Consider the following 8,883-nt stretch of genomic DNA (forward strand, 5'->3'; position numbering starts at 1 on the left):
CGGCCCAATGCTTATCTTTTTTTGGGCAAAAATATTTCAATTTTATTTTTTCTAAAATTAAATTCTTACCATTTGGAATTTGAATTTTAGTTTGAAATTCAAAATTGATTCTAAATTGACCCCAACGTTTCTGAACGTTGGCAGTTTGGTCCAACGCACCTATTCCTCCAAATTGAACAGGTTCTTACCTATTTAAATTTAACCTAAACAAGTTTTATCCGTTCACATCTGTCCAAACAGGTTTTTACTTGTTTAACTATGTCCCGAACAGGTTTTATACCTGTTGAATTATGTTCTGAAAAGCCACCAGTTCTCCTATAAATAGTCAGTCCATCATATGGATTTTGCAATCAATTTTTCCGTTCTTGCTTCTGCTATTGCTCTCTACATTTTGCTGCATTTATTTTTTGTGAGAAAGAGTATATACACAAAGTGTGTTCATTGTACGAACAGTTTGTAGCGCTGCTACTATTCATTGTAGATCATTTCATCTTGGGAGATAGACATCCATAATCTGTGAGCACCCTAGAGGACGAATCTGTTTTAGGGAGACAGTGTAAAACACTAGACTTGATCATTCTTAGAAAATATTTTCTATAAATATTTTCCTGTTCTTATTTTGTTTCCTTCCTCCTACTCTATTTCCAATTTCTATTTTGTTTTGTAATTAAAAAGATTCTAGAAAATCTTTCTTTTAAATTTATTTATTTTTGTGTCCTGTTTTGTTGTTGAGTAAACAAACAGAAAATTAAATTAATATAGTGAAGATTGTCTAACAATCTTAAGACATAATTTGTTTTCTTTAATAAGTCTTCATTATATTAATAATTTTGTTTTATAAACTTGTTTTATTTGAATATAATAAAATAATTTTTTGGTTTTTGTAACAAGAAAATTGTTGTGTTGTTTTTTTTTCTGGTTTTAGTAACTAGAAAAGTAAAATTATTTTGTGTTATAACTTATTTTCTGGTTTTTAATTTGTGTTTTAGTTTTGGTTTTTCTGATTTTTGTAATCAGATATTATGGCTTCTGCAACTGAAAGTAGTACTCCAAATCCGATTGTAACAACAACTCCGGTCCCTACCCAAAACCATGTTCAAGTTCCGATAAGTCATGGAGAAAAATAGAAAAATTTAATGGCACAGAGTTTAAGAGATTGCAGCAGAAAATGATGTTCTATCTTACAACTCTTAATCTTGCCTGGTTTCTCTATGAAGAGTCTCCAGTATTGAAAGAGAGTGAAAGTGATTGGCAAGTTGTTGCCGCTGTGGACGCTTGGAGACATTTTGATTTTCTTTGCAGAAATTAAATCCTCAATGGCCTAGACAACATGTTGTATAATGTTTATAGCCCTCTAAAAACAACAAAAGAATTGTGGGATTCTTTGGAGCAAAAATACAAGACAAAGCATGCTGGCACAAAGAAATTTGTTGATAAATTTCTGGATTTTATTATGGTAGACTCCCAAACGGTTATTTCTCAACTTCAAAGTTTCCAATTAATTTTGCATGATATTCATGCTAAGGATATGTCTCTTAGTGAGTCTTTCCAAGTCACTGCATTAATGGAAAAATTACCACCGACTTGGAACAATTTCAAAAATTATTTAAAACATAAACGCAAAGAGATGACCGTGGATGAACTTATTATGAGACTGAGAATTGAGGAAGATAACTGTAAGCCTGAAAAGAGAAATGGTGAAAATCCCATTGAGTCCAAGGCTAATGTAGTGGAACAAGTGCCCAAACCACATAATAAGAAAAGGAAGTTTGCTGGAGATGGTCCTAAACAAGGTGACAACAATGTCAATAAAAAGTTCAAAGGAAAATGCTATAACTGTGGCAAGATAGGACATCGTGCCTCTGATTGCCGACACCCTAAGAAGAATCATAAAAGTACAAGCAAAAGGACCACCAATCAAGCTAATGTGACAGAAGTCGATTACATCTCTGATGGGGTAAATTACATCAATCTATTGGTGTGGTGTCTAAGCCTAATTTGGTTGGAAATCCCAAGGAGTGGTGGGTCGACACTGGGGAAACTCGACACATTTGCGCGGACAAAAAGATGTTCATGACTTATAATGAGACTGCAAATGGTGAACAACTATTCATGGAAAATTCATCTCCTTTTGACGTGGCTGAACAAGGGAAAGTTATCTTGAAGATGACATCGGGGAAGGAACTTACCCTCAACAACGTGCTACATGTACCAGACATCCGGAAGAATTTAGTTTCTGACTCTTTGTTAAGTAAAAATGGTTTTAGACTTGTATTTGAATCTGATAAGTTTGTATTAACAAAGAGTGGTATTTATATGGGTAAGGGATACATGAGCGATGGCCTCTTCAAGTTGAATGTAATGACTGTTATACCAAAATTATTATTAATAAGAGTAACACATCTTTTGCTTATATTCTTGAGTCAAATTTATGGCATGGTAGATTAAGACATGTGAATTTTGATGCTTTGTGTAGACTAATTGGTTTGAATTATATACTAAGGTTTGAATTATATACCAAATTTTGAAATTGGTTGAAGCAAATGTGAGATATGTGTAAAAGTAAAACTAACTAAGGCTCTATTTAAATTGGTTGGAAAAAAAAACCAAACATCTAGAATTAATTCATACTGATGTGTGTAATTTTAAATTTGTTCAAATTAGAGGAGGCAAAAAGTATTTCATAACATTTATCAATGATTGCACAAGATATTGTTATATATATTTACTTAGAAGTAAAGATGAAGCCTTGAAAATGTTTAAACTCTACAAAACTGAAGTTGAAAATCAACTTGGTAAAACCATTAAAATGGTTAGAAGTGATAGGGGTGATGAATATGATACACCTTTAAATGAATTTTGTGCACAACGTGGCATTATTCACCACACTACAGCACCATATTTCCCACAGCAAAATGAAATTGCTGAAAGGAAGAATAGGACCCTTAAAGATATAATGAATGTCATGTTACTAAGTTCAGGCTTACCGCAGAACTTGTGGGGGGAAGCAATTTTGTTTGCTAATTACGTCCTCAATAGGATACCTCACAAGAAAACTAACAGCACTCCTTATGAATTATGGAAAGGTCGACCACCTTCCTACAAACACTAAAAAGTGTGAGGGTGTTTGGCAAAGGTAGAAGTTCCTATTCCGAAAAAGACTAAGATAGGACAAAAAATAGTGAATTGTGTGTTTATTGGTTATGCACATAATAGTAGTGCATATCGGTTTCTGAATTATAAATCAGAAATACCTTATATACATGTGAACACTATTATAAAGTCAAGGAATGTTGTTTTCTTTGAACATATTTTTCCTTACAAGAAAGGACAAGAATTAAGTTCACAAGAAAGAACTTATGATTATTCACAAAGTCAAGAGACTAATAACAATCAAACGTAAGAGACTATCAGTGGTCTCGACCAACAAGATTTAACCGATAATGAACCAAAACAAGGAAGAGAGCGAGAATATCAAAATTCTTTAGTCTAAATTTTCTGACATACCTGTTAGAAAATGAGCCTCAGAGTTTTAAAGAAGCAATGTCAGGTCCTGAAGCACCTTTATGAAAAGACACTGTTAATAGTGAAATTGAATCCATTATGTAAAATCATACTTAGAAATTAGTGGATCTTCTATCCGGTTCTAAACCTCTTGGGTATAAATGGATATTCAAGAGAAAAATGAAAGCAGATGGTTCAATAAACATGTTTAAAGTAAGACTTGTGGTAAAAGGTTACAAACAAAAGGCAGGTTTGGATGATTTTGACACATATTTTCCTGTGACAAGAATAACATCCATCCGCATGCTTAATGCTATAGCAACATTGTATAATTTAGAAATACATCAAATGGATGTTAAGACAGCTTTCTTAAATGGTGATCTAAATGAAGAGATCTATATGGAGCAACCCGAAGGGGTTGTAGTGCCAGGGCAAAAAAAGAAAGTTTGTCGGCTTGTAAAATCTCTCTATAGATTAAAACAAGCTCCTACGCAATGGCATGAGAAATTTTATCATGCTATGCTAACTAATGGTTTCAAGATAAACGAATGTGATAAATGTGTCTATGTTAAAAATACTGACAAAGGTTATGTCATCGTTTGTCTTTATGTGGATGACATGCTTATTATTGGTAGCAGTCAAAACATAATCAAATCAACTACGCAAATGCTAAACAAAAGATTTGATATGAAAGATATGGGGGTTGCAGATGTAATATTAGGAATGCAAATTACTAAAACATCTTATGGATATGCATTATCTCAATCTCATTATATTGAGAAAATTCTTGGTAAATATGTCAAGGATGATGTGAATGTAGCAAGAACACCCATAGACATCAGTTTTTATTTATCGAAAAATAAAAGTGATGCGGTGTCTCAGTTAAAATACTCCCAAATCATTGGAAGCCTAATGTACCTAATGAATTGCACCCGTCCTAATATAGCTTATGTTGTTAGTAAATTGAGTAGGTACACTAGTAACCATGGAGAAGATCATTGGAAAATCATCATTCGAGTTCTTAGATATCTAAGATTTACCCATGATCATGGTTTGAACTTTACTCGATATCCTGCAGTATTGAAAGGTAATTGTGATGCCAATTGGATATCCAATACTAAAGATTTAAAATTCACTACTGGATATGTTTTTACTCTGGGGGGTGCTGCTGTTTCTTGAAAATCCGCGAAAGAAACATGCATCACACGATCCACAATGGAATCTGAGTTCATTGCTTTAGACAAAGTATAAGAAGAAGCATAATGGCTTCGCCACTTCTTAGAAGACATTCAAATGTGGCCAAAACCTGTGTCAGCTATTTGCATTCATTGTAATAGTCAATCTGTAAAAAGAAGGGCATAAAGTCATATGTATAATGGCAAATCACGACACATGCACCATCGACATAATACCGTAAGGAAATTGCTCTCAAGTGGAATAATATCAATAGAGTATATAAAATCTAAAGAGAATATTGCGGACCCGTTAATGAAAGGTTTAGCAAAAAAGCAAGTGTATAGTTCATCAAAGGGGATGGGATTGAAGCCTATTACATAAGAGTCATCATAATGATAACCCTACTTAGATGACTGGAGATCCCAAGAACTAAGTTCAAAGGGACAACTAAATTATGTGTGGCTCACCAGAAATCACCAAGTGATTAAAATTCCCTACCCATTCCTATGGTGAGAGTGATATCTACAACATGTGTTGTATGCAAGGGTTTAAGAATAAGTTTTGCTTTTAATGATTATTTATATCTTGATTTAGGCATAAAAATCAAGACGAGTATAAGAGATACTCACAATAAGAATCACCTATATGATTGTCGAACTGCGGCCGGTTCTATGAGAATGAAGAGGCTAAATTTTCTAGAAACACTCACGAACAACCAGGAGCGTTCAAAGCCAAAATGAACACAACCGTGAGAACCACAATGTGTTAGAAGATATTTTGTGTGAAATCTATTGTCATGGCTTACACTAACGGCTGAACAATTCAAGGCATTGCATCTATTGGTTAGCTAGCAAGTCCGATAGGTTATCACTAGAGAAGGTTTATGGCCAAAAGCTATCTATCCTAATGCAAGATATTTTCGATTTATACTCTCTCAACAAATTCCACATGTTGTTGCATTTCCGTTGTCATCAAATTCCATTTATATGGAGGATTGTAAGAAATGGTTTGGAAAAATGGTTTAGCAAAAATAGGATTTTTCCTAAACTTTGGTCTAATATTTAAGTAGAACCCATGCGCCAAAGTTGGCGGATCCATGTGGCAACGCGTTCTTTGTTACGATTCACGTCATATATTTGGTTGCTCAAAACCATTATCGGGTGAATAGAAAATCGATACCAAAATGAGCTCCATGCAAATGGTGTTTTAGTGAAGTTTTCATAAATGATGGAGTTAAAGGTTTGTCTTACATTGCTTTGGTGGGCAAACTTTGTGTGGATTTATAAGCCTTGGGTTTGCATCTTGGGGAGGACCTCAAGGGGTACCCAAGTTTTGTGGAAGGGTGAGATTATAGGCAAAGTGAGCTAGACTCATTAGACCCAAAACAAACACAAGTGCGCGCTCGCTGCCGCCACCATCCATCCGGTCGAACGGGCAGGCTGGGATGGGGTTGGACGGGTGCATGGTGTGAGGTTGGGTTGGGCTTATCCGGCCCAATGCTTATCTTTTTGGGGCCAAAAATATTTCAATTTTATTTTTTCAAAATTAAATTCTTACCATTTGGAATTTGAATTTCGGTTTGAATTCAAAATTAATTCCGAATTGACCCCAATGTTTCTAAACGTTGGCAGTTTGGTCCAATGCACCTATTCCTCCAAATCGAACAGGTTCTTACCTGTTTAAATTCAACCTGAACAAGTTTTATCTGTTCACATCTGTCCAAATAGGTTTTTACCTGTTCAACTCTGTCCCGAATAGGTTTTATACCTGTTGAATTCTATTCTGAAAAGCCACCAATTCTCCGATATATAGTCAGTCCCTTATTTGGATTTTACAATTAATTTTTCCGTTCTTGTTTTTGATGTTGCTCTCTACATTTTGTTGCATTTATTTTCTGTGAGAAAGAGTATATACACAAAATGTGTTTATTGTGCGAACAGTTTGTAGTGCTGCTACTGTTCGTTATAGATCATTTCATCCTGGAAGATAAATGTCAATAATCTATGAGCACCCTAGAGAGAACGAATCTGTCTTAAGGAGGCAGTGTAAAACACTGGACTTGATTATTCTTAGAAAATATTTTCTGTAAGTATTTTCATGTTCTTATTTTGTTTCTTTCCTCCTACTATATTTCCAATTTCTATTTGGTTTCTGTAATTAAATAAATTCTGGAAAATCTTTCTTTTAAATTTATTTATTTTTATGTTCTGTGTTGTTGTTGAGTACACAAACAGAAAATTAAATTAATACAATGAAGATTGTCTAACATATCAAACACTACCAAAACAAAAGTTACAATTTTTTTATTTTTTTATTTTTATGGTGAAAGTTTCAAATACTTGTGGTATTATTCCACTTTGTGATAAAAGTTATGAATGATGAATTTAGGATATGTATCCTTAAAGTGAAAGTCTTGAATGATTATGGTTATGTTATGAGCAGTGTAATGTAAATGTTTCGAATCATTTGTGATAAGAAATGTTACAAAATCTTTTGGCCAAAAAAATAACAAAATATTTTGATATCTGATTTGAAACATTATAATTATATGTTATGATAAAATGCATGCAATGTACTCTTTTTTAAAAGGATAAATTATAAATACACTCCTGAGATTTGCTTAAAGTACAAATTGCTTCTTATAGAATTGAAAAATTACAAATATCCCCTTGTTAAAAAAATTTATTTAACAGAAAAAAAGAAATTCATCATTGCTCTTCTACACAATAATAAAATTACCTAAATTATTAATTAAAACATATTTATAACATTATTCAAAACTGTTAATTGACTTAATGATTTATTAATAAAATTGGCAATTTGTTATGAAATTAGAAACCTTAAGGGGTAGAATGTAATTTTCAGAACACAGAGAACAATTTATATTTTAATTGTGATGACCGGTTCGAAAGCCGTCCTGTTTCTCTTGAGTTATGTTGGGTAAGTTGTCGTTGAAAATTCTTTTCTAAATATTTTCGATTACATTGTTTCATTTCCGAGTTTTCGCCTGTCCCGGAGGGTGCGAGGTCGACTCCGGAGTGTCGGGAGAGAAGTCGAAATTTTTCTGGGCTGGAAAGCCAGAGCCGCACGTACGGGGCCTTGGGCCGCACGTGCGGAGGGTGAGGCCGCACGTGCGGGAAGCAGGGGAGAGTGTTGTGTGCACACTGCCTAAAAGGCAGGTGTGGAGGAGGAGGTGAAGGGGAGACCGCAGGTGCAGGGGTAAGAGTCGCACGTGCAGGAAAGGCGCTTCGCACGTGCGGGAGAGGGCGACGCGCGTGGGCCAGGTGCGTTTTTTGTCTCGTTTTTCATACATTTCAGCTATGTATTGAGTTTTTGCTACTTTTTCACTTCATTTCTGATATATCACTCTCTCTACAATGTTTCTCCATTTTTCTCTCATCTCTCTCTACCCAAACTCTCCAAAACTTTGCATTCTGTTTTGATCTCAAGAATCCATTGGGATTTTGATACTTGTTCCTTATACTAAAATGATAAGCATGTCGAGGGCTTCGTGTTGACCGGTGGAGATCGTATTCCGACGAAGTTGATTTTGGGGCTTTTCCCCTCTTCTCTCTTTGAGGTAGGGATTTCTTTGATCTCTTTCGATGCCTCTCTTATAGATGGACATGTGGTATATTCTATTGCATAAAAACCTTGTTGTTATGGATTTTTCTCTGAAAACCATGATAGGAGAATTTAAGGTTTGATGTTGAAGTTGAGATTTTGTGAAAATAAATCGTTGTTGGGTTAATTTGAGGTGTGGTTTAATATATTCATGTTTAGAGAGAAATAAAGCCCAAATTTCTTTTTATATAATACCTAGTAAGTAAAAAGGGTTGAAATTGATAAATAATCATGTTATGAAATGAGGAATCGAATATTGAGTTGGCAATTGATTTGAGATTAAATTGGACCTTATGATTTTGTTATTTACCTTGTGTTGGGTTGATTATATTTGAATATAACGGATGGATAATTTGTTAAGTGTTAATGAGGAGTTATTCATGAGATTAGAAATCTCGGGCAACGCCTTGTTGAGTTGAAATTGAGCAGATTATGGCCTTGTTATCTGTGGGTTGAGTTTTGGTTAAACGAATGAAATGAGTCTTATTTATTTTATACATATATATATATATATATGATTGTTGTATTGTGAATCGAAAGATTGGAAATTGAATCTTTTGCAAATTAAGAAAGGGCCTT

Source organism: Camellia sinensis, unplaced genomic scaffold (assembly GCF_055761805.1).
Source record: "Camellia sinensis isolate YWXY unplaced genomic scaffold, ASM5576180v1 Unanchor3, whole genome shotgun sequence".
In the NCBI taxonomy this organism is placed as follows: Eukaryota; Viridiplantae; Streptophyta; class Magnoliopsida; order Ericales; family Theaceae; genus Camellia; species Camellia sinensis.